The sequence below is a fragment of the Triticum aestivum genome, chromosome 1B (assembly GCF_018294505.1).
Source record: "Triticum aestivum cultivar Chinese Spring chromosome 1B, IWGSC CS RefSeq v2.1, whole genome shotgun sequence".
NCBI lineage: Eukaryota > Viridiplantae > Streptophyta > Magnoliopsida > Poales > Poaceae > Triticum > Triticum aestivum.
This window is the reverse complement of record NC_057795.1, coordinates 593259107-593285930: the sequence shown is the minus strand read 5'-3', so window position 1 is coordinate 593285930 and position 26824 is coordinate 593259107.

Sequence of the window (26824 nt, the reverse complement as noted above, 5' to 3'; positions counted from 1 at the left end):
TGCATGCGCCAATTTGCCCGTTCCTATCCTTGTCACTACCATCTTCCTTTTTTTTTCCGACAAAAAGGGGTTGACCCCCCGGCCTATGTGTGCAATGATTCCTACTCCCTCGGTCCCTTATTACACTGCTTCCTTGTTTTACGTGAATAATCATAATTTTATCCTACAATATATTAAGTATATATCATAAAAATAACACTGTTGGAAAGTATGTTTTAATATAAATTGAATTATATTTTGTGTGTGGCATATACCATATGTTTTGTTGGTCAAAGTAAAACCTCAAAATACGTGTGCACCACGTAAATAGGGACATAGGGAGTAGCAATCATCAAAACATAATATCCAAAACCACAATGAGCCGAACTGAATTGGTTAAATAAATTATGTGTTGTTGTCTCCAAATGACTGCACCCAAATGTCATATGTTCTTGAGTACCAACACGCGCCTCAGAATGTTTTCTTTTTCAACATATCAAGGAAACGAGAGTTTATCTTGAAAAATTTACCAGTTAGGTCGGGGCCAATGGATATAAAGTTTTCTCCTCGAGCTGGTTCCACAACCATGTCCACACCCACCTGATAAATTTGTTCTTGTACGGCCATGGTTGCCTGCAACCTGAAAAGACTATTGGAACACAAGATAATTCAAAACTCAAAGCAAATCCCAAAAGCGCTCAGCACCCCGGCAACGGCGCCAAAAAAAAGCTTGATGGCCTGCAATTGCACTGGGTTTAGTTATAGCTTTTTCGAAGTAAAATTATCGATCCCACAGGGAGCACAGGAATTAGGCGTTGCCTCTTGTGAAATAATGAGTTGTGCATGCAAGTAATTGTAGACTCCAGACGAAGTGAGGGTGGAAATAATAGTTGTTTTGGTGAAGAGTGAACTAAAAGTAAATAACATAGAAAGTAAATAAAACAGTAGCACGAGTAACAAGTGAAACTGACAGAGGAGTAAGACGTTCTCAGGGAGTCTGGAATTTCCATTGGTATGTTTCTAACGCAACCTATGTGCCGGTAAAGTATTGTCTGGATACTTGAGCCTCTCCTGATGATTATACTGGGTGGAGCCGGTATAAAGCACATTCTACTGTAGGTAGACTTCATGCAACGCACGCCCCTACTGTAGTCTCCCTCAGTAGGTTACAACTACGGTAATTAAGGGTTGCCCCATGGACGCGGCCTCTATAAGGGTTCTTCGTAATTCCCCTATCAATTGCAAAGGCAAGGAATGAAGGCTTCTACTATCACCTTGAATTACCTTCACATCCTAACCTTTACAACGATAGTAATACACTTCATGGCTTTTCGGAGATAATGCTGAGTGGGGGCCCTTCACAACATTCATGAAGTTTATTAAACTAAGCATTCAACAGGGTATCTCATATCCTATACCGTTTCAGATCCTATACATACTAAGGTTCATCCATAGAACTAAGGGGTCTACTCACACATGGAGACAACAAGCATCATGAGGATGGTAATGGTGAACATGGATGAATCACACAAGTAAGACACAAGACGATCCACTAGGTTCCTGATGTTGCAATGAGACGGAGAAGGATGTGGATGATTATGATGACAATGGTGATGATGTTGACGAAGTGGTGGTGATGTTGACGCCCCTTTGAAGGAAATATGCCCTAGAGGCAATAATAAAATTATTATTTTATTTCCTTATATCATGAGAAATGTTTATTATTCATGCTAGAATTGCATGAACCGGAAACTTGATACATGTGTGGATACATAGACAAAACACTGTTTCCCTAGTAAGCCTCTACTAGACTAGCTCGTTAATCAAAGATGGTTAAGTTTCCTAACCATAGACATGTGTTGTCATTTGATGAACGATATCACATCATTATGAGAATGATGTGATGGACACGACCCATCCGTTAGCTTAGCATAATGATCGTTAAGTTTTATTGCTATTGCTTTCTTCATGACTTATACATATTCCTTTGACTATGAGATTGTGCAACTCCCGAATACCGGAGGAACACCTTGTGTGCTATCAAACATCACAACATAACTGGGTGATTATAAAGATGCTCTACAGGTATCTTCGAAGGTGTTTGTTGGGTTGGCATAGATCAAGATTAGGATTTGTCACTCCGAGTATCAGAGAGGTATCTCTGGGCCCTCTCGGTAATGCACATCACTATAAGCCTTGCAAGCAATGTGACTAATGAGTTAGTTATAGGATGATGCATTACGGAACGAGTAAAGAGACTTGCCGGTAACGAGATTGAACTAGGTATGATGGTACCGACGATCGAATCTTGGGCAAGTAACATACCGATGACAAAGGGAACGACGTATGTTGTTATGCGGTTTGACCGGTAAAGATCTTCATAGAATATGTAGGAGCCAATATGAGCATCCAGGTTCCACTATTGGTTATTGGTCGAAGATGTGTCTCAGTCATGTCTACATAGTTCTCGAACCCGTAGGGTCCGCACGCTTAACATTCGATGATGATTTGTATTATGAGTTATGTGTTTGGTAACCGAAGTTTGTTCGGAGTCCCGGATGATATCACGGACATGACGAGGACTCTCGAAATGGTCGAGAGGTAAAGATTCATATATTGGAAGGTTATATTCGGACATCGGAATGGTTCTAAGTGATTCGGGTATTTTACCGGAGTACCGAGGGGTTACCGGAACCCCCCGGGGGAAATATGTGTTGGGGAACGTAGCAGAAATTCAAAATTTTCCTACGTGTCACCAAGATCTATCTATGGAGAAACCAGCAACGAGGGGAAGGAGAGTGCATCTACATACCCTTGTAGATCGCTAAGCGGAAGCGTTCAAGAGAACGGGGTTGAAGGAGTCGTACTCGTCGTGATCCAAATCACCGGAGATCCTAGTGCCGAACGGACGGCACCTCCGCGTTCAACACACGTACAGCCCGGTGACGTCTCCCATGCCTTGATCCAGCAAGGAGAGAGGGAGAGGTTGAGGAAGACTCCATCCAGCATCAGCACAACGGCGTGGTGGTGGTGGAGGAGCGTGGCAATCCTGCAGGGCTTCGCCAAGCACCGCGAGAGAGGAGGAGTACTTGGGAGAGGGGGAGGGCTGCACCAGAACTTGTGGTGCGGCTGCCCTCCCACCCCCCACATATATATAGGGGCAAGGGAGAGGGGGGCCGGCCCCCTCAGATCCAATCTAAGGAGGGGGCGGCGGCCAAGGGGGGAGGAGTGCCTCCCAAGTCAAGTGGAGGCCCTCCCCCTTAGGGTTTTCCCCCTCCCATGCGCATGGGCCTTGGGGGGCTGGTGCCCCTGGCCCATTAAGGCTAGGGCGCCCCCTACAGCCCATGCTGCTGTATTGGACGTGGTGGAACAATTTCCGGACTTCCAGACCCCTCTGGAATCCTCCGGAACCTTCTGGAAGCTTCTCGGTACAATACCGGAAAAACCCGAACTTTTCCCGGAACCCGAACAACAACTTTCCATATATAAATCTTTACCTCCGGACCATTCCGGAACTCCTCGTGACGTCCGGGATCTCATCCGAGACTCCAAACAACATTTGGTAACCACATACAAACTTCCTTTATAACCCTAGCGTCATCGAACCTTAAGTGTGTAGACTCTATGGGTTCGGGAACCATGCAGACATGACCGAGACGTTCTCCGGTCAATAACCAACAGCGGGATCTGGATACCCATGTTGGCTCCCACATGTTCCATGATGATCTCATCGGATGAACCACGATGTCAAGGACTCAATTGATCCCGTATACAATTCCCTTTGTCTAGCGGTATTGTACTTGCCTGAGATTCGATCGTCGGTATGCCGATACCTTGTTCAATCTCGTTACCGGCAAGTCTCTTTACTCGTTCCGTAACACATCATCCCGTGATCAACCCCTTGGTCACATCGTGCACATTATGATGATGTCCTACCGAGTGGGCCCAGAGATACCTCTCCGTTTACACGGAGTGACAAATCCCAGTCTCGATTCGTGCCAACCCAACAGACACTTTCGGAGATACCTGTAGTGCACCTTTATAGCCACCCAGTTACGTTGTGACGTTTGGTACACCCAAAGCATTCCTACGGTATCCGGGAGTTGCACAATCTCATGGTCTAAGGAAATGATACTTGACATTAGAAAAGCTTTAGCATACGAACTATGATCTTTGTGCTAGGCTTAGGATTGGGTCTTGTCCATCACATCATTATTCTAATGATGTGATCCCGTTATCAACGACATCCAATGTCCATGGTCAGGAAACCGTAACCATCTGTTGATCAACGAGCTAGTCAACTAGAGGCTTACTAGGGACATGGTGTTGTCTATGTACCCACACATGTATCTGAGTTTCCTATCAATACAATTATAGCATGGATAATAAACGATTATCATGAACAAGGAAATATAATAATAACTTATTTATTATTGCCTCTAGGGCATATTTCCAACAGTCTCCCACTTGCACTAGAGTCAATAATCTAGTTCATATCGCTATGTGATTAACACTGATAGGTCACATCGCCATGTGAACAACATCCAAAGAGTTTACTAGTGTCATTAAACTAGTTCACATCATCATGTGATTAAGACTCAATGAGTTCTGGGGTTTGATCTTGTTTTGCTTGTGAGAGAGGTTTTAGTTAACGGGTCTGTAACATTCAGATCCTGTATGTACTTCGCAATTCTCTATGTCATATTGTAAATGTTGCTTCCACGCTCCACTTGTAGCTATTCCAAATGGTTGCTCCACTATACGTATCCGGTTTTCTACTCAGAGTCACTCGGATAGGTGTTAAAGCTTGCATCGACGTAACCCTTTACGCCGAACTCTTTATCACCTCCATAATCGAGAAACATGTCCTTATTTACTCCAAGGACAATTTTGACCGCTGTCCAATGATCCATTCCTGGATCATTCTTGTACCCCTTGACTGACTCATGGCAAGGCACACTTCCGGTGCGGTACACAGCATAGCATACTATAGAGCCTATGTCTGAAGCATAGGGGACGACCTTCGTCCTTTCTCTTTTTTCTGCCGTGGTCGAGCTTTAAGTCTTAACTTCATACCTTACATCTCAGGCAAGAACTCCTTCTTTGACTGATCCATCTTGAACACCTTCAAGATCATGTCAAGGTACATGCTCATTTGAAAGTATTATTAAGCATTTTGATCCATCCTCATAGATTTTGATGCTCAATGTTCAATTAGCTTGATCTAGGTTTCTTATTGAAAAGGACTTTTCAAATAACCCTATATGCTTTCTAGAAATTCTACATCATTTCTGATTAACAATATGTTTACAACATATACTTATCAGAAATTCTATAGTGCTCCCACTCACTTCTTTGGAAATACAAGTTTCTCATAAACTTTGTATAAATCCAAAATCTTTGATCATCTCATCAAAGCGTACATTCCAACTCCGAGATGCTTACTCCAGTCCTTAGAAGGATCGCTGGAGCTAGCATAGCTTTAGCATCCTTAGGATTGACAAAACCTTTCTGATTGTATCACATACAACCTTTCCTTACGAAAACTGGTAAGGAAACTCATTTTGACATCCATCTGCCAGATTTCATAAATGCAGCTAATGCTAACATGATTCCGACGGACTTAAGCATCGCTACGGATGAGAAAATCTCATCGTAGTCAACTCCTTGAACTTTTGAAAAACTCTTTGCCACAAGTCAAGCTTCATAGACGGTGACATTACCGTCCACGTCCGTCTTCTTCTTAAAGATCCATTTATCTCAATGGCTTGCCGATCATCGGGCAGGTCCACCAAAGTCCATGCTTTGTTATGATACATGGATCCTATCTCGGATTTCATGGCTTCTAACCATTTGTCGGAATATGGGCCCACCATCGCTTCTCCATAGCTCGTAGGTTCATTGTTGTCTAGCAACATGTCCTTCAAGACAGGATCACCGTACCACTCCGAAGCAGTACGCGTCCTTGTCGTCCTACGGGGTTTGGTAGTGACTTGATCTGAAGCTTCATGATCACTATCATAAGCTTCCACTTCAATTGATGTAGGTGCCACAGGAACAACTTCCTGTGCCCTGCTACACACTGGTTGAAGTGACGGTTCAATAACCTCATCAAGTCTCCACCATCCTCCCACTCAATTCTTATGAGAGAAACTTTTCCTCGAGAAAGGATCCGATTCAAGAAACAATCCCTATTGCTTTTGGATCTGAATTAGGAGGTATACCCAACTTTTTGGGTGTCCTATGAAGATGCATTTTATCCGCTTTGGGTTCAAGCTTATCAACCTAAAACTTTTTCACATAAGCGTCGTAACCCCAAACTTTTAAGAAATGACAACTTAGGTTTCAACAAACCATAGTTCAAACGGTGTCGTCTCAACGGAATTACATGGTGCCCTATTTTAAAGTGAATGCGGTTGTCTCTAATGCCTAACCCATGAACGATAGTGGTAATTCGATAAGAGACATCATGGTACGCACCATATCCAATAGGGTGCAACTATGATGTTCGGACACACCATCACACTATGGTGTTCCAGGCGGTATTAATTGTGAAACAATTTCCACAGTGTCTTAATTGCGTGCCAAAGCTCGTGACTCAGATCTCTATGATCATATCATAGACATTTTATCCTCTTGTCAAAATGATCTTCAACTTCACTCTGAAATTACTTGAACCATTCAATAATTCAGACTTGTGTTTCATCAAGTAAATATACTCAACATCTACTCGAATCATCTGTGAAGTAAGAACATAACGATATTCACTGCATGCCTCAGCACTCATTGGACTGCACACATCAAAATATGTTACTTCCAACAAGTTGCTATCTTGTTCCATCTTACTGAAAACGAGGCTTTTCAGTCATCTTGCCCATGTGGTATGATTTGCATATCTCAAGTGATTCAAAATCATGTGAGTCCAAATGATCCATCTGCATGGAGTTTCTTCATGCGTATACACCAATAGACATGGTTCGCATGTCTCAAACTTTTCAAAAATGAGTGAGTCCAAAGATCCATCAACATGGAGCTTCTTCATGCGTTTTATACCAATATGACTTACATGGCAGTGCCACAAGTAAGTGGTACTATCATTACTATCTTATTTTTTTTTGCATGAAAATGTGTATCACTACGATCGAGATTCAATAAACCATTCCTTTAGGTGCAAGATCATTGAAGGTATTATTCAAATAAATAGAGTAACCATTATTCTCCTTCAATGAATAACCGTATTGCGATAGACATAATCCAATCATGTCTATGCTCAACGCAAACACCAAATGACAATTATTCTGGTTTAATACTAATCTTGATGGTAGAGGGAGCGTGCGATGTTTGATCACATCAAACTTGGAAACACTTCCAACACATATCGTCAGCTCACCTTTAGCTAGTCTCCGTTTATTCCGTAGCTCTTTTATTTCGAGTTACTAACACTTAGCAACCGAACCGGTATCTAATACCCTGGTGCTACTAGGAGTACTAGTAAAGTACACATTAACATAACGTATATCCAATATACTTCTATCGACCTTGCCAGCCTTCTCATCTACCAAGTATCTAGGGTAATTCCGCTCTAGTGACTATTCCCCTTATCACAGAAGCACTTAGTCTCGGGTTTGGGTTCAACCTTGGGTTTCTTCACTGGAGCAGCAGCTGATTTGCCGTTTCATGAAGTATCCCTTCTTGCCCTTGCCCTTCTTGAAACTAGTGGTTTCACCAACCATCAACAATTGATGCTCCTTCTTGATTTCTACTTTCGCGGTGTCAAACATCGTGAATACCTCAAGGATCATCATATCTATCCCTGATATGTTATAGTTCATCACGAAGCTCTAGCAGCTTGGTGGCAATGACTTTGGAGAAACATCACTATCTCATCTGGAAGATCAACTCCCACTCGATTCAAGTGATTGTTGCACTCAGACAATCTGATCACAAGCTCAACGATTGAGCTTTTCTCCCTTAGTTTGCAGGCTAAGAAAATCGTCGGAGGTCTCATACCTCTTGACGTGGGCACGAGCCTGAAATCCCAATTTCAGCCCTCGAAACATCTCATATGTTCCGCGACGTTTTGAAAACATCTTTGGTGCCTCTACTCTAAACCATTTAACTGAACTATCACGTAGTTATCAAAACGTGTATGTCTGATGTTCGCAACATCTACAAACAACGTTTGGGGTTCAGCACACTGAGCGGTGCATTAAGGACATAAGCTTTCTACTGTCCGCATAATCGCTACTATCAACTTTCAACTATATTTTCTCTAGGAACATATCTAAACAGTGGAACTAAAGCGCGAGCTTACGACATAATTTGCAAAGATCTTTTGACTATGTTCAGGATAATTAAGTTCATCTTATGAACTCCCACTCAGATAGACATCCCTCTAGTCATCTAAGTGATTACATGATCCGAGTCAACTAGGCCGTGTCCGATCATCACGTGAGACGGACTAGTCATCATCGATGAACATCTTCATGTTGATCGTATCTACTATACGACTCATGCTCGACCTTTCGGTCTCTTGTGTTCCGAGGCCATGTCTGTACATGCTAGGCTCGTCAAGTTAACCTAAGTGTTTTGCGTGTGTAAATCTGGCTTACACCCCGTTGTATGTGAACGTAAGAATCCATCACACCCGATCATCACGTGGTGCTTAGAAACGACGAACTTTCGCAACGGTGCACAGTTAGGGGGAACACTTTCTTGAAATTTTAATGAGGGATCATCTTATTTACTACCATCGTTCTAAGCAAATAAGATGCATAAACATGATAAACATCACATGCAATCAAATAGTGACATGATATGGCCAATACCATATTGCTCCTTTTGATCTCCATCTTCGGGGCTGCATGATCATCATCGTCACCGGCATGACACCATGATCTCCATCATCGTGTCTCCATGAAGTTGTCTCTCCAACTTATTACTTCTACTACTATGGCTACCGGTTAGCAATAAAGTAAAGTAATTACATGGCGTTGTTCAATGACACGCAGGTAATACAATAAATAAAGACAACTCCTATGGCTCTTGCCGGTTGTCATACTCATCGACATGCAAGTCGTGAATCCTATTACAAGAACACGATCAATCTCATACATCACATTCTTCTTGGCCATATCACATCACATAGCATACCCTGCAAAAACAAGTTAGACGTCCTCTAATTGTTGTTTGCATGTTTTACGTGGCTGCTATAGGTTTCTAGCAAGAACGTTTCTTACCTACGCAAAAACCACAACGTGATATGTCAATTTCTATTTACCCTTCATAAGGACCCTTTTCATCGAATCCGTTCCGACTAAAGTGGGAGAGACTGGCACCCGCTAGCCACCTTATGCACCAAGTGCATGTCAGTCGGTGGAACCTGTCTCACGTAAGTGTACGTGTAAGGTCGGTCCGGGCCGCTTCATCCCACAATACCGTCGAAACAAGATTGGACTAGTAACGGTAAGGATATTGAACAAAATCAATGCCCACAACTACTTTGTGTTCTACTCGTGCAAAGAATCTACGCAATAGACCTAGCTCATGATGCCACTTTTGGGGAACGTAGCAGAAATTCAAAATTTTCCTACGTGTCACCAAGATATATCTATGGAGAAACCAGCAACGAGGGGAAGGAGGGTGCATCTACATACCCTTGTAGATCGCTAAGCGGAAGCGTTCAAGAGAACGGGGTTGAAGGAGTCGTACTCGTCGTGATCCAAATCACCGGAGATCCTAGTGCCGAACGGACAGCACCTCCGCGTTCAACACACGTACAGCCCGGTGACGTCTCCCATGCCTTGATCCAGCAAGGAGAGAGGGAGAGGTTGAGGAAGACTCCATCCAGCAGCAGCACAACGGCGTGGTGGTGGTGGAGGAGCGTGGCAATCCTGCAGGGCTTCGCCAAGCACCGCGAGAGAGGAGGAGTACTTGGGAGAGGGGGAGGGCTGCGCCAGAACTTGTGGTGTGGCTGCCCTCCCACCCCCCACATATATATAGGGGCAAGGGAGAGGGGGGCCGGCCCCCTCAGATCCAATCTGAGGAGGGGGCGGCGGCCAAGGGGGGGAGGAGTGCCTCCCAAGTCAAGTGGAGGCCCTCCCCCTTAGGGTTTTCCCCCTCCCATGCGCATGGGCCTTGGGGGGCTGGTGCCCCTGGCCCATTAAGGCTAGGGCACCCCCTACAGCCCATGCTGCTGTATTGGACGTGGTGGAACAATTTCCGGACCTCCGGACCCCTCTGGAATCCTCCGGAACCTTCTGGAAGCTTCCCGGTACAATACCGGAAAAACCCGAACTTTTTCCGGAACCCGAACAACAACTTTCCATATATAAATCTTTACCTCCGGACCATTCCGGAACTCCTCGTGACATCCGGGATCTCATCCGGGACTCCGAACAACATTCGGTAACCACATACAAACTTCCTTTATAACCCTAGCGTCATCGAACCTTAAGTGTGTAGACCCTACGGGTTCGGGAACCATGCAGACATGACCGAGACGTTCTCCGGTCAATAACCAACAGCGGGATCTGGATACCCATGTTGGCTCCCACATGTTCCACGATGATCTCATCGGATGAACCACGATGTCAAGGACTCAATTGATCCCGTATACAATTCCCTTTGTCTAGCGGTATTGTACTTGCCCGAGATTCGATCGTCGGTATGCCGATACCTTGTTCAATCTCGTTACCGGCAAGTCTCTTTACTTGTTTCGTAACACATCATCCCGTGATCAACCCCTTGGTCACATTGTGCACATTATGATGATGTCCTACCGAGTGGGCCCAGAGATACCTCTCCGTTTACACGGAGTGACAAATCCCAGTCTCGATTCGTGCCAACCCAACAGACACTTTCGGAGATACATGTAGTGCACCTTTATAGCCACCCAGTTACGTTGTGACGTTTGGTACACCCAAAGCATTCCTACGGTATTCGGGAGTTGCACAATCTCATGGTCTAAGGAAATGATACTTGACATTAGAAAAGCTTTAGCATACGAACTACGATCTTTGTGCTAGGCTTAGGATTGGGTCTTGTCCATCACATCATTCTTCTAATGATGTGATCCCGTTATCAACGACATCCAATGTCCATGGTCAGGAAACCGTAACCATCTGTTGATCAACGAGCTAGTCAACTAGAGGCTTACTAGGGACATGGTGTTGTCTATGTACCCACACATGTATCTGAGTTTCCTATCAATACAATTATAGCATGGATAATAAACGATTATCATGGACAAGGAAATATAATAATAACTTATTTATTATTGCCTCTAGGGCATATTTCCAACAATATGGGCCTTAGTGGGCCTTAGTGGAGAGAGAGGAGGGCCGCAAGGGGTGGCCACTCCCCCCCATGGCAGTCCGAATTGGACTAGGGGGAGGGGGCAGCGCCCCCCTTTCCCTCTCTTTCCTTTCCCCTCTGATGGAAGAAAGGAAAAAGGGGGGGGGGGCGAATCATACTTGGACTAGGAGTCCAAGTAGGACTCCCCCCATGGTGCACCCCTCCTGGCCACCGGCCTCTCTCCCCCTCCTTTATATACGGGGGCGGGGGGCACCCCAAAGACACACCAAGATTTCTCTCAGCCGTGTGCGGTGCCCCCCTCCACAGTTTACGCCTCCGATCATAGCGTCGTAGTGCTTAGGCAAAGCCCTGCGAGGATCACATCATCAACACCATCGCCACACCGTCGTGCTGATGGAACTCTCCCTCGACCCTCTACTGGATCAAGAGTTCGAGGGACATCATCGAGCTGAACGTGTGCTGAAGACGGAGGTGCCATACATTCGGTACTTGGATCGATTGGATCGTGAAGACGTTCGACTACATCAACCGCGTTAACATAAGCTTCCGCTTTCGGTCTACGAGGGTACGTGGACACACTATCCCCCTCTCGTTGCTGTGCATCTCCTAGATAGATCTTGTGTGATCGTAGGATTTTTTTTGAAATTGCATGCTACGTTCCCCAACAGTGGCATACGAGCCAGGTCTATGCGTAGATGATATGCACGAGTAGAACACAAAGAGTTGTGGGCGATAATAGTCATACTACTTACCACCAACGTCTTACTTTGATTCGACGGTATTGTTGGATGAAGCGGCCCGGACCGACATTACATGATCACGTTCATGAGACTGGATCTACCGGCGTGCTTTGCACATAGGTGGCTGGCGTGTGTCTGTTTCTCCAACTTTAGTTGAATCGAGTTTGACTACGACCGACCCTTGTTGAAGGTTAAAACAACACACTTGACGAGAAATCGTTGTGGTTTTGATGCATAGGTAAGAACGATTCTTGCTAGAAGCCCGTAGCAGCCACGTAAAACTTGCAACAACAAAGTAGAGGACATCTAACTTGTTTTTGCAGGGCTTGTTGTGATGTGATATGGTCAAGACATGATGTGATATAAGTTATTGTATGAGATGATCATGTTTTGTAAAAGTTATCGGCAACTGGCAGGAGCCTTATGGTTGTCGCTTTATTGTATAAAATGCCATCGCCATGCAATTGCTTTACTTTATCATTAAGCGGTAGCGATAGTCGTAGAAGCAATAGTTGGCGAGACGACAACGATGCTACGATGGAGATCAAGGTGTCAAGCCGGTGATGATGGAGATCATGACGGTGCTTTGGAGATGGAGATCAAAGGCGATGATGGCCATATCATGTCACATATTTTGATTGCATATGATGTTTATCTTTTATGCATCTTATTTTGCTTAGTATGGCGGTAGCATTATAAGATGATCCCTCACTAAATTTCAAGGTATAAGTGCTCTCCCTGAGTATGCACCGTTGCTATAGTTCATCGTGCTGAGACACCACGTGATGATCAGGTGTGATAAGCTCTACGTTCACATACAACGGGTGCAAGACAGTTTTGCACGCGTAGAATACTCGGGTTAAACTTGATGAGCCTATCATATGCAGATATGGCCTCGGAACACCGAGACCGAAAGGTCGAACGTGAATCATATAGTAGATATGATCAACATAGAGATGTTCACCATTGAAAACTACCCCATCTCACGTGATGATCGGACATGGTTTAGTTGATTTGGATCACGTGATCATTTATATGACTCGAGGGATGTTTATCTAAGTGGGAGTTCTTAAGTAATATGATTAATTGAACTTAATTTATCATGAACTTAGTCCTGGTAGTATTTGCATATCTATGTTGTGATCAATAGCTTGTGATGTAGCTCCCCATTTATTTTTTGATATGTTCCTAGAGTTAAATTAGTTGAAAGATGATAGTAGCAATGATGCAGACTTGGTCTGTGATATGAGGATTATCCTCATTGCTGCACAGAAGAATTATGTCCTTGATGCACCGCTAGGTGACAAACCTATTGCAGGAGCAGATGCAGACGTTATGAATATTTGACAAAGCTCGGTATGATGACTACTTGATATTTTAGTGCACCATGCTTTACGGCTTAGAACCGGGACTTCAAAAACGTTTTCAACGCCACAGAGCATATGAGATGTTCCAAGAGATGAAATTAGTATTTCAGTCTCATGCCCGTTTCGAGAGGTTGAGACCTCTGACAAGTACTTTGCTTACAAGATGGAGGAGAATTGCTCAACCAGTGAGCATGTGCTCAGAATGTCTGAGTACTGCAATCGCTTGAATCAAGTGGGAGTTAATCTTCTAGATAAGATAGTGATTGACATAGTTCTCTACTCACTATCACCAAGATACTGGAACTTCGTGATGAACTATAATATGCAAGGGATAACGGAAATGAATCCTAAGCTCTTCGCGATTTTGAAATCGACGAAGGTAGAAATCAAGAAAGAGCATCAAGTTTTGATGGTTAACAAGACCACTAGTTTCAAGAAAAAGGGCAAAGGGAAAGAAAGGGAACTTCAAGAAGAATGGCAAGCAAGTTGCCACTCCTATGAAGAAGCCCAAAGCTGAACCCAAGCCTGAAACTAAGTGCTTGTACTACAAAGGAAATGGTCACTTGAAGCGGAACTACCCCAAAAACTTGGCGGATAAGAAGTATGGCAAAGTGAACAAAGGTATATGTGATACATGTTATTGATGCGTATTTTACTAGTGTTCATAGTAACCCCTGGGTATTTGATAACGGTTGATAATCCCCAAGTGCAGGGAATCATTGTAGCAATTTCCAATGGTGGAAGTGATAAGTATGGAGTGTTGAACCCACAAGGAGCTAAAGGTAAGATCAATATTCTCTCAAGTCCTATCTACCACTGATACGACTCTACGTACACCAAACATTTGCTTCCAACTAGAAACGAGAAATAAAACTACGTTGTGGGTATGAAGAGGATAACTTTGCATGATATCGGAGAGCTAAAACATAAAAGTAGGTGCTGTTATCATAAAATTAGAATATATTACTAAATATTATAAATAGCGAGTGTGGAATAATGATGGGTCGGTGTGCAGAATTATCCTAGGCAATCGTTAACAAGACCGGTAATCACTATTGCAATTTCATATGAGGGAGAGGCATAAGCTAACATACTTTCTCTTCTTGGATCATATGCACTTATGATTGTAACTCTAGCAAGCATCCGCAACTACTAAAGATCATTAAGGTAAAACCCAACCATAGCATTAAAGCATCAAGTCCCCTTTATCACATACGCAACAACCCCCTTACTCGGGTTTATGCTTCTGTCACTCAAGCAACCCACTATAAGCGAATCATAAACGTATTGCAACACCCTACAACGGGAATCCCTCATGCTTGCGCGACACGGAGGGCACAATAGGACAACACCAAAATAAAACATACAACTCATACCAATCTATATCATCAATCAACCCAAAGACAAAGGATATCTACTCAAAACATCATAGGATGGCAACACATCATTGGATCATAATATGTGGCATAAAGCACCATGTTCAAGTAGGGATTATAGCGGGGTGCGGGAGAGTGGACCACGTAAAAGAGATGAGGGTGGCGATGATGATGGTGATGTTGATGAAGACGATCACCGCGGTGATGATTCCCCTCCCGATGGCACTCCGGCGCCATCGAGAGAGAGGAGGAGAGGTTCTCCCCCTTGTGCTTCCTCCTCCATGGTCTCCCCCCTGGATGGGGAGGGGTTCTTCCTTTGGTCCTTGGCCTTCATGGCGATGATGGCCCCTCCGGGATCCTCCTCCATGGCCTCCGGTGATGATGGCCCCCTCCAGCAGGGTGCCAGAGAGGGTCTAGATTGATTTCTCGTGGCTACAGAGGCTTGCGGCAGTGGAACTTCCGATCTAGGTTATTTTCTGGAGGTTTCTGTATTTATAGGAATTTTTGGCGTCGGTCCCACATCAGGGGGGTCTCCGAATCGTCCACGAGATAGGGGCCCACGCCCAGGGGGTGGGCGCGCCCCCCACCCTCGTGGACAGCCCGGGACTCTTTTGGCCCAACTCTTGTACTCCAGGGGCTTCTTTTGGTCCATAAAAAATCATCAAAAATTGGCACGTCAATTGGACTCCGTTTGTTATTCCTTTTCTGTAAAACTCAAAACAAGGAAAAAGCAGAAACTGGCACTGGGCTCTAGGTCAATAGGTTAGTCCCAAAAATCATATAAAATAGCATATAAATGCATATAAAACATATACGATGGATAATATAATAGCATGAGTACTTCATAAATTATAGATATGTTGGAGACGTATCACCGGTTCAGTTGCTAAGATTAGTAACTAAAAACAGGAGTTACAAAATGAACAAAGACTAGTTATCGGCGAAGTGATGATGTGTGTTAGAAGTGATTCCAAGGTTGATATGATCACCATCGCACACTCCCTCTACCTTCGGGATTAGTGTTGAACCTAAATAAATATTATTTGGTGTTTGCCTTGAGCATGAATATGATGAGATCATGTTTATTGCAATACGGTTATTCATTTAAGTCAGAGAATAATTGTTATTCTGTTTACATGAATAAAACCTTCAATGGTCATACACCCAATATGAATGGTTTATTGAATCTCAATCGTGTGATACACATATTCATAATATTGATGCCAAAAGATGCAAAATTGATAATGATAGTGCAACATATTTGTGGCACCGCCGTTTAGGTCATATTAGTGTAAAGTGCATGAAGAAACTCCATATGGATGGATTTTTGGAATCACTTGATTATGAATCATTTGATACTTGCGAACTATGCCTCATGGGCAAGATGACTAAAATTCCGTTCTTCGGAACAATGGAGCGAGCCAATGACTTATTGGAAATAATACATACCGATGTATGCTGTCTGATGAGTGTTGAGGCTCGCGGCGGGTATCATTATTTTATGACCTTCACGGATGATTTTAGCAGATATGTGTATGTCTACTTAATGAAACACAAGTCTGAAACATTTGAAAAGTTCAAAGAATTTCAGAGTGAAGTGGAGAATCGTCGTAACAAGAAAATAAAGTTTCTATGATCTGATCGTAGAGGAAAATATTTGAGTTACGAGTTTGGCCTTCGTTTAAAACAATGTGTAATAGTTTCACAACTCACGCCACCTGGAACACCACAGCGTAATGGTGTGTCCGAACATCGTAACCGTACTTTATTAGATATGGTGTGATCTATGATGTCTCTTACCGATTTACTACTATCATTTTGGGGTTATGCATTAGAGACAGCTACATTCACTTTAAATAGGGCACCATCTAAATCCATTGAGACGACACCGTATGAACTGTGGTTTGGCAAGAAACCTAAGCTGTCATTTCTTAAAGTTTGGGGTTGCGATGCTTCAACCTGATAAGCTCGAACCCAAATCGGAGAAATGCGTCTTCATAGGATACCCAAAAGAAACTGTTGGGTACACCTTTTATCACAGATCCAAAGGCAAGATATTTGTTGCTAAGAACGGATCCTTTCTAGAGAAGGAGTTTCTCTCAAAAGAAGTGAGTGGGAGGAAAGTAGAACTTGATGAGGTAGTTGTACCTTCTCTCAAATTGGAAAGTAGTTTATCACAAAAATCAGTTCCAGTGATGCCTACACCAATTAGTGAGAAAGCTAATGATGATGATCATGAAGCTTTAGATCAAGTTACTACCAAACCTCGTAGGTCAACCAGAGCACGTTCCGCATCAGGGTGGTACGGTAATCTTGTACTAGAAATCATGTTACTAGACCATGACAAACCTACGAACTATGAGGAAGCGATGATGAGCCCACACTACTGCAGGATGCTGCTAATGCGACACTACGATCAGAGACCCTTTGACGAAACTGTGTGCGATGCCATAATCGCAAACGGTGGTGTAAAAAAACCGTCAAAAAGGTGCAAAACGTTTGCGATGGAGGATGCATCAAACACGGTTCAGATTTTAGTTGCGTGTGCGATTCAGGCCACACGGTTAACCCGTTCGAACTGTTTGCGACGAGGCACAACAACAGAAACGGGCAACCATATCAATGTGTGTGCGATATACGGCATATAGTTCGCTCCGATGAACTGTTTGCTATTAGGGAGTGCAACATAAACAGTTAGCCAGATCAAGGTGTGTGTGTGATATAGGGCATATGGTTCACTCAGATGAACTGTTTTCGATTAGAGAACGCAACAGAAATGGTTCAATTTAACAAGATGTGTGTGATACGTGGCAAACAGCCGACTCAGATGAACTGTTTGCGATGAGAAATTACAACACAGACGGTTAATACAGTTAGTTCGTGTGCGATTCTGTGTGTACAAAAAACTTTAAAAAATGCAAACTAGTTGCTTGCGGTGGCTAGGCGTATCGCACACGATGCGTCTGTGAGTACTCGTGTGCGATGATTAGTAAGTTACACATACGTTTGCTTATGCTAACACTTGTGTGATAAATAACACGTGGCACCGGATACGGTATTCGGGTTGTGTGTGTGCTCCACTTAGTCTTCCCGCGCTCCAGCGAATGCTTCCCACGCTCCAGCGAATGCTTCCCGCACTCCACATGGATGAATTGTAAATTCCACGCCTATTCCCTCACCGGTTTCCCACCACCAGCTAACGGCTTGCTGCATATAACCCAGGCGGCAGCCGCGACACTCTGCGAAGATCTAGTCCTCACCCATCTACCATTAGTTATTCCAAGCATGCCAGGCAACGACCAAAGCTTCGATGTTGACGCCTACCTGCGTTACATCTTCGGCGAGGAGAACAAGCCAGAGCAGGTCGGGGAGCAAGAGCTTCATCGGCCGGTGCAGGCACCATGGCCCATCAGTAGCGATATCAGTGTCACAGTCCTTGGGAGCACAATCGACATATTGCAGAGGAGGTGTGATGAGAAGTTTGCCATCCACCATGCAAAAGATCCAGAGCTGCTCGGCGGCATGATCAATGACCCACCCGAAGAGCCGGCATCACCAGTGCTCATCGAGAGCCTGATGCCCCGCAAGGAATGGGCAGAGGACCTCTGCGATTCAGTCAAGATAAAGGCACCTACTGCTTCATCATTGCCCACGGCGACCGTGTCAACCTCGATCCCGATGATGTGGTGGCCAGGCTCAAGCGCATCCTTGGCGAAGTTGACGTGCTCGACGAAGTAGAACATCGCCAACGTGATATCTTGAGGATGCAGGTGATCGACGGAATTTTCTACCAGGCCAAAGACATGGAAATGGAGCAGTTCCGCGGAGTTGTCATGCGTGCGATTGCACGCTGTCAATCTCTTCTGGAAGAGGCCCAGCAGCCCCAAGAGCCTCCCAGCGCCAGCAGCTCTGTAGGCGGAGGCGGGTCGGGACACTCGGAGTAAGGGTGCTATGCTGATCATGGAGTCCGAGAAGACCATCGTCAGAAGGCTGCCAGCTCAACCTTTTAGCTTATATTTTATTATAATTGAATGCATATGTAGGTCGTGAGCGTTCTCGGCCTTGCCGCATTTGGCATTTTAAATTATCCTGAATATGTAAGTGAAAGTGCAACTATCCCTAGGTGGTTTTGGTAATCCCTAACAACATATAGCTCATTGAGCTAATGTTATTTCAAGATAAATATTTTAGGAAAGCTCAATGTCTGGCATGCCATGGATGAGAAAAGTAGACCCCTAAAAATGCTAAGGACAAAAGGATTGGCTCAAGCTCAAAGCTCAAGACTCTACATTTTCTATTTTAGTGATCCAAGATCACATTGAGTCTATAGGAAAAGCCAATACTATCAAGGAGGGATGAGGTGTTGCTTAATGAGGTTCTTGCTCAAAATGCTTAGAGATATGCTCCAAAGCCCTCAACTACTTTCTCACCTCCACATATGACCTAAACCAAAAATTCAAACTCGGCCCCATCGATTCTTTCCATCCAGTGCCACCGAGTTCAGATGTCATGGCCACTGCCACAAACCCTAGGCAAATCGGTCTCACCGATAGGGATCTCGGTCTCACCGAGATGGGATTGTAATCTCTCTGTTTCCCTTCATAACGTTTCGGTACCACCGAGACGAGCGATCGGTCCCACCGAGATTGCAATGTAAACTCCCTGTTTTCCTTTCATAGCATTTCAGTCTCACCGAATGAGCGAATCGGTCCCACCGAGTTTAGCCGACCAACTCTCTGGTTAGCTTATTACCAAAATCGGTACCACCGAGTTTGTGTAATCGGTCTCACCGAGATTACATTATGCCCTAACCCTAATGTAGGATCGGAAGTATGTCTAGAGGGGGGGGGGTGATTAGACTACTTGACCAAATAAAAACTTATCCTTTTCCCAATTTTAGTCTTTGGCATATTTTAGCTAACTTAGCACAAGTCAAGCAATCTTAACACAATTCAAGCAAGCATGCAAAGAGTATACGAGTAGCGGAAAGTAAAGCATGCAACTTGCAAGAATGTAAAGGGAAGGGTTTGGAGAATTCAAACGCAATTGGAGACACGGATGTTTTTGTCGTGGTTCCGATAGGTGGTGCTATCGTACATCCACGTTGATGGAGACTTCAACCCACGAAGGGTAACGGCTGCGCGAGTCCACGGAGGGCTCCACCCAAGAAGGGTCCACGAAGAAGCAACCTTGTCTATCCCACCATGGCCGTCGCCCACGAAGGACTTGCCTCACTAGCGATAGATCTTCACGAAGTAGGTGATCTCCTTGCCCTTACAAACTCCTTGGTTCAACTCCACAATCTTGTCGGAGGCTCCCAAGTGACACCTAGCCAATCTAGGAGACACCACTCTCAAAGAAGTAACAAATGGTGTGTTGATGATGAACTCCTTTCTCTTGTGCTTCAAATGATAGTCTCCCCAACACTCAACTCTATCTCACAGGATTTGGATTTGGTGGAAAGAAGATTTGAGTGGAAAGCAACTTGGGGAGGGCTAGAGATCAAGATTCATATGGTAGGAATGGAATATCTTGGTCTCAACACAAGTGTAGGTGGTTCTCTCTCAGAAAATGTAAGTTGGAAGTGTAGGTTCGTTCTGATGGCTCTCTCCAGGAATGAAGAGGAGGTGGAGGGGTATATATAGCCTCCACACAAAATTTAACCGTTACACACAACTTTCCAATCTCGGTGGGACCGAATTGAGAAACTCGGTCGGACCGATTCAACAAATCTAGTGACCGTTAGGATTTTCGGTGGGACCGACATGCAACTCGGTAGGACCGATATGGTTAGGGTTAGGGCATAACGTAATCTTGGTGAGACCAATTACACAAACTCGGTGGGACCGATTTTGGTAATAAGCTAACCAGAGAGTTGGTCAGGTAAACTCAGTGGGACCGGTTCGCTCATTTCGGTGAGACCGAAATGTTACGAAAGGGAAATAGAGAGTTTACATTGCAATCTCGGTGGGACCGATCTCTCATCTTGGTGGTACCGAAACGTTACTAAGGGAAACAGAGAGATTACAATCCCATCTCGGTGAGACTGAGATCCATATCGGTGAGACCGATTTGCCTAGGGTTTGTGGTAGTGGCTATGACATGTGAACTCGGTGGCGCCGGATAGAAAGAATTGGTGGGGCCGAGTTTGACTTTTGGTTTAGGTCATATGTGGATGTGAGAAATTAGTTTAGGGCTTTGGAGCATATCACTAAGCACTTTGAGTAAGAAACCTCATTAAGCAACACCTCATCCCTCCTTGATAGTATTGGCTTTTCCTATAGACTCAATGTGATCTTGGATCACTAAAATATAAAATGTAGAGTCTTGAGCTTTGAGATTGAGCCAATTCTTTTGTCCTTTGCATTTTGAGGGGTCCACTTTTCTCATCCATGCCATGCCATTCATTGAGCTTTCCTGAAATATTTATCTAGAGATAGCATTAGCTCAATGAGCTATATGTTGTTAGGAATTACCAAAGCCACCTAGGGATAGTTGCATTTTCAATCTCCCCCCCCTTTGGTAATTGATGACAACATATAGATCAAAGCTTCGACAAATGATAATAAGATTGAAAAACATTGTCGCTTTGAGAAGTATGTGAAATGTGAGAGCTCCCCCTAAATTTGTGCATAGTTTAAGATTTGCTTTGGACTGCAAATGCACAATGAGTTAGGATCATGAGTTACTCTTCCATGTCACATACATATTGGTGGAGCGCTCAAAATGATAATAATTAAATACATGCACTCATCACCAAGCAAAGTGAATGATCATATAGAGATAAAAGGATAATGTCATCCAACAAGCATTAATGTAGCATATGATCAAACACATGATCATCCAAGTATCACACAGGCATAAAGTATATCAAACAAGCAAACAAAGTTCAACCACCAAAACAAGAGAGAATAAGAAGCAATGCTCTCCCTCAAAGCCTATGATCTATACATTTTTCTCCCCCTTTGGCAACAAGTTACCAAAAAGTTCATAGAAAATGCATAGTACTATATCGACTCTCAGGCTTGGTCTTCAGCTGGTGGTGTAGACATAGCGCCAAGGACGAATGCATCTGTTGATGAAGATGGAGCTGGTGGAGTAGGTGCTGGAGCTGGTGGCACTGAAGCTGTAGCTGATGCAGATGAAGTTGCTCTTGTGTCTGGAACAGGCACTGCAGCAGATCTCTGTGCTCTGGGCACTCTAGCAAACGCATCAGTGGTAGTCTTGCCCTTCCTCTGGTCATCCTGAAGTTGCTCAACAACTGACTATATCCCAGTGACCTTCACATCCAAGTCATAGAACTTCTACTCCATGATCCTCTCCAGGCTCTCCCGATTTTGAGTCAGGGTGGCTAATCCCTTCTCAATCCTCAGAGTGGAGGCAATCAAGTAGCCAAGCTGATCTTGCTTGCTCTTCAGGAAGTACTGAGATGCCTCATCAATGGTTGGAATCTTTGTAGCCTTTTCAACCCTTGCCTTCTCCTTCTTTGCTTGTGCTTGCATAGAAGATGGTTCATTTTCATCCATAACCACTGTGTTGTCCTCAAAATCTGGGTAGATGAGCATGTGATCCTTGTCCAAGAGGTATGTGCCAGTGCCCATCTTGGAGTTGATTAGCTCCTGGATCTGTGGGGCATACCCACAACTTCCCTTTTGGTCAGCAACTGTCCTCTTTATAGTTTCCACTATGAGGCTCATGACCTTGAAGTTTTGAGGCACATCAAATATGTGAAGCAGGTTGATAGCATGGCCTCTGATCATCTTGTGATCACCTAACTTAGGCAAAAGAGTGTGCCTGAGGATCCAGTTGATTGTTGGCAATCCTGACAGAAGGTAATGTACTGATCCAAACTTGTGTGTTTCAACAGCAGCATCTGGGATCTCCCTGTACATATGTGCCATAGAGTTGCGATCCTTCTTCTTCTTGGCATAGACATCCAAGTCATCCTCTTTCTCCTTAGGTGCATTGATCAGATTTTCCCATTCTTCAACAGTTTATTGGTACCTAGTACCTTCAGACATCCATACTATCCTTCCATCTGGATAGAAGTGTGCTATGGAGTAGAACTGCATTATTAGCTCATCATTCCACTTTGTGAGCTTCTGCCCAACAAAGTCATCCACTCCACAAGCATTGAAACTGTCATACACTCCAGGATAGTGTTCTTCATTTTCCCTGATATATTTCCAGTCCACCCATCTCATATCACAAACTATTGGCTTCTTGTCAAGCAGCACTGTCTCATAGAAATCCTGATGTTCCTTTGTATGGAACCTATAGTCCACAACAGTTCTCCTCCTGACTGCATAGGGATTAGTCAATCTCCACTGTCTGAGTCCTGCATCCTTTCTCAGCTTCATATCCTCAGCTACAGGATGAACATCATTGTGATCTATAATTTTGGGCTTCAACTTCCTCAAGACATGTTCCTCATCATCTTCTTCTTCAACAACAACTTCAGGCACTGGGGCCTTGTTCTTCTCTCCAGCAGGAATGTTCCTTGTATTCCTCTTGGGTGCAGCTTTAGGCTTTGGAGCAGCTGCTTTGGGAGCTTCTTTGGGCTTTGATGAAGCAGCCCCTGACCTGATGGCATCACCCATAAGCTTGTGAGCTTTAGGTGCTGGTGCAGCAACCTTTCCTCTTCTTCCTCTTCCATCATGGAAGGCTTTCCAACAACCCTGGCCATGGTCTTCTTGACCCTTTCCTTCCTCTTTTTCCCTTCTTTACCAGCCTCTTTGGGTTCAGATTCCAAAGGTACTTGAGTGGAGGCTCTGGCTTTAGACATGGGAATTCTTCTAGCAGGTGCTTTGGTCCTCATACCAGGCTTTGTGGCAGCAGCTGTGCCATATTCTTTCTTGAGCACCTTCTTCTTGGAAGTGGCCTCATCCGCAACAGCCACATAGTATTCATCCTCAGACTCTGAGGTTTTCTTCTTTCTGGCCCTGGTGGCTGCCTTAGGCAAGTTGCTGGGTGTGCTCCTGCTACCATCATAGCTGCTAGAGGGACTAGTGCCCTCACTCATGTGAACCTATTCCTCAGACTTGTTCTGACTGTCACTTTGATCAGACATGTTGCAAACACTGATAGCAGACCCTGTGAATAGATATAGATGAGGTAGATAGGATGAGCATCACAAAATACAGAGGTTTTTGCAAAAGAATGAGTCAAAAACTTAGTTTTAGTTTTCCACAGAAAGCATTTCGGATCTACCAATTTGTAAACTTGGTGATACCGAAGCAGCTTTTGGAACCTAAACTAGTGAACTCGGCCAGATCGAGTCAAAGTTCGGTGGCACCAAGACTGCTAGGGTTTCACAAAGTCTTGAACTCGGTCACACCGATTTGCAATTCTTGGTCAGACTGAGAATCACATGTGCAATGGCCTTGACCAAATCGGTGGAACCGATTTCTACAACTCGGTTGGTCCGAGATGGTTTCGGCGGAAACCTAACCCTAAATTTTCAATCCACAACTAAACTACGGAGTGTTTTCGCTGGATAAGATGATCTTAATCGTGGCAAGATACATGGCAAAAACAATGTGCTAGGAATCGGAGTGATATTAGCACAAGGATCAAGTCCATACCCTAGTTCGGCGATGGACTTGCTACAGCAGCAACGGCGGAGACGATTCCCGTTGACGGTGGCGGAGACCAACGGCAGGAGGCAGCTGGCGACGAGGAGGATGATCCGGAGACCCAGAGTAGGTTGAGTGCGGGCGAAAGAGTTCGGAGAAATTTCCAAAATTTGGCCCGTGGATATATATAGCCCGACCCTGTCGGTGTGACTAAGTGGAACAACTCGGTGGCACCGAGATGCATCACTGCAAGCAGTTACTGCGACTCGGTGTGACCGAAAAGTTCAAATCGGTTGCACCGAGATTGAAAACCTAGATCGACTTAGTGATCTCGGTATGACCGAAATGGAAGAATCGGTCAGACCGAAACGCACAAAGAAGTTTTGGAAGTTTAAGTCTATGACAAATCGGGGACTCCGAGTGCTCCTCACACAGAGTGGTTCGAATCTGACTTGATCAAACTTTGTGATGTAGCATGAATAGAGTTTGAGACAAGAAAATCATAGATAGCTAGGGAGGGTTCTTAGGCATTCTTGTCCATCCACTTGGCAAAAGAAAAGAAACCAAACGATCAAAACAACAAGTGGATGTCCTTGGATGAGTTAAATATGCAAACGACATGCTCACACAATAAAATGTCAAATGAAATATGTGGCAAAGCATGCACAACCATTCTAGCATCTATCAAGCAATTGGCGATGACTAGGTCATCTATATATGAGTATATTGACTTAGGAGTCAAATGAGAAAATTTGATCATAAGTCATACTCATCGTTTAAGCTCAAGTGAGGTTGCCACTTTTACATAATGCATTGTTGTGTTCACACCATTAGAGTTGCTTTAACTCAATTCTTAGAGTAAAGCTCCCCCTAGATGTGAGATCCCCCCTTAGAGGGATGAACTAACCTTGGGTTTTGTCGATGATGAATTCATGTAGGTGTTGAAGATGTGGATGCTCAATGTTTATGTAGATCATTTGGAGCAATCCTTTGGAGTGAGTTGCACTTTCAATACCTACACGGGTTAGTCCCACAAGGAACAAACAAGGATATCCATAGACATAGAGTGATGCACATACAAAATGATGTCTATGAAAGCATTAGGTTACCTTGTCCCTTGTCTTACCAACAAGAGGGTTTGTGACTCCATGAACTAGTGCAAGATGTGGAAGTTGATTGCACTTGTCCTTGCCAAAATGATAAGAGTGAAGTATGTTGGCGGAGTCACCCTCAAGAACTCTCTAGTTCTTCTTCTTTGGGATCCACATCATCTTGATGGGAATCCTTGGAGTTGTAGTCGTACTTGATGAAGTAGAACTTGACGTAGTCTTGGGAACCCACTTGACCAAGACCTTGGGAGCTTCTTCAAATGCATCAATCTCCTCTTAAAGCTCATCCTTGCCTTTTTGCTTGTGGTCTTGTGGTGGAAGATCATCTTGAGCTTGTGTCCCTTTGAAGGAAGTAGGATCATACTTCTCTTGTTGAGGAACAAACTTCGTCTTGGGGTATTGATCTTCTTCCCACTCAACTCCATTGGCATTGAACTTTCATTCAAAACCAACACCTTGGTTCTTCCGGTGCCTTCCTTACTTGCGTACAATTTCCTCGAATTGCTTACTCCCGGCAAGGCTCTTGTAAACACCTTTCTCTATAATTCCCTTCAATAAGCTATTTTCTTTCTCAAGTGTAATTTGGCTAAGAGAATCATTAATGGAATCAAGAGAACTACTAGAAGCAACAACATTGGATTTAGCATGATTATTGTTACTACTAGAGGAAGAATCCTTCTTTTTCTTGTTACTAGACTTGACTTGAGGCATGTAAGTAGATAAGAGTAAACGCTTGGCAATGTAAAAAGAACTTTTCTTGCGAAGATCATCATTGATTGCCTTTAAGAACTCATGCTCTTTCTCAAGGTTGAGCTTTTCAAAGCATAACTTCTCATGAGTCCTTAAAAGTTCTCGATGATCCCCTAAGATAGTTTCATGAGCTAACTTAAGAGTGTTTAGTTCTTTAGTTAGGAGCTCAATCTTCTCCTTATCATTGTCAATCGTTTTATCTTGATTAGCATGATTAATTGACGTTTTATCATAGTATTCATCACTAGAGTTGTCAATAAGTAAATCATCATCACCTAACAAGTCATCTTCATCACTATTGAAATCAACATACTTGGGGTGTGTTACCTTTGGGCCTTTAGCCATGAAGCATCTTCCAAGTCCCTCATTTGGTGAATCAAATATGTTGTAGGAGTTGGTTGACACAAGTGCTAGACCGGCAACACCTTCATCTTGAGTATGTTCAGAGTCGGAGTGATAGCTTCTCTCGGAGTGATTGTCGGAGTCGGAGCCGGATACCCATTCACCAACATGAGCTTGATGTCTTCGTTTTGTGTAGCTCCTTGATGACTTGTCCTTCCTTTCCGAATCCTTGCATCTCCGGGATGTTCTTCGTTCATAACGATCATCTCT